This window comes from Gekko japonicus, unplaced genomic scaffold, assembly GCF_001447785.1.
Source record: "Gekko japonicus isolate JY-2015 unplaced genomic scaffold, Gekko_japonicus_V1.1 scaffold1417, whole genome shotgun sequence".
In the NCBI taxonomy this organism is placed as follows: Eukaryota; Metazoa; Chordata; class Lepidosauria; order Squamata; family Gekkonidae; genus Gekko; species Gekko japonicus.
Genome location: NW_015163645.1, coordinates 2,331 through 3,386, shown reverse-complemented (window position 1 = coordinate 3,386; position 1,056 = coordinate 2,331). Strand labels below are relative to the sequence as shown.

The 1,056-nt window shown below is 59.5% G+C and overlaps 1 protein-coding gene across 1 annotated transcript in view; it reads left to right on the top strand.

Annotated features, from left to right (window-relative positions):
• The window catches only part of LOC107107343 (homeobox protein OTX1-like), a gene marked incomplete at its 3' end in the record, with an annotated part of 28,469 nt that overhangs the window by 27,120 nt on the left and 293 nt on the right, over nucleotides 1-1,056 (top strand). The window lies entirely within an intron of this gene.

Here is a 1,056-nt window from a genome sequence, read left to right as displayed (position 1 = left end):
GCTCCTCCTCCTCCTCCTCCTCCTCCAAGACAATATGCTAAACAGCCTATACAATCACATTCCCGGGCATTTCTGCTTAGTAAACAGACTGGGTACAAATAAACAGGTGACTTCCTGTCGACGAACACAGAGTTAGCCCTGTATCTGCTGAAGTGTTTTAACTCGCTACCCCCCACCCCTCCCCCCCCCATAAGCCCCCCCCCCCATGGCCCAAGGAAGGGCACCAACTCATGTGCTTTGGACATGCGCAAAAGACAGCCAAAAGCGAGGGAATCGAGAGATATTAGGCAGGAAGGAGAGATGACGGGGAAATCGGAAAATACCAGAGTGAGCCAGTGGTTGAAAAGGTCGGAATGGGATCTGGGAGAGGCGGGTTCGAATCCCCGTTCTGCCCTGGAAGCCCGCTGGGTGACCTTGGGCCAGTCACAGCCTGCCCTACCTCCGCCGGGCCATTCGGGTTTGGCTCGGCCTGGAACTGGAAGCCTCCTTTGACCTCCCCCTCACCTAACCCCAGCTGCCGTCGGGGCTCAGACAACCGCGGCAGCTTTGCCCCAGGGAGGGGAGGGAAACGGGAGAAGGGGGTTCATCCAACACCCGGGGGGGGGGCTCGCTCAGACAACCGCGGCAGCTGTGCCCCAGGGAGGGGAGGGAAACGGGAGAAGGGGGTTCATCCAACACCCGGGGGGGGACCTCTGCCAAGCACCTCCTTGGCAGAGCCTCTGGGCTGCCCAGCCCGTCAGCTGCAGCGGGTGGCGAGTGGCTCCTTGGGCCGGCAGTGCCAGGCAGGGTTCCCTCTAAGCTGAGTCAGTGTGAGCCAGCTCACAGTTTTTTAGCCTCTGGCTCAGACATTTTTGCCTTCGCTCAGAAAGGAGGGGTCCAGAGCAAACTGATTTATGCAGCAGCCAAATCACTGGCTCACAGCTTTAATGCCAGTAGCACACAAAGTAGAATTTGTGCTCACAAGACTCCAGAGCTTAGAGGGAGCCTGGGTGCCAGGGAAAGCCACCCCGTCTCCCACCTCGCGTGCTGTCGCCAGAGGCGCCCCCCTTCCCTCCA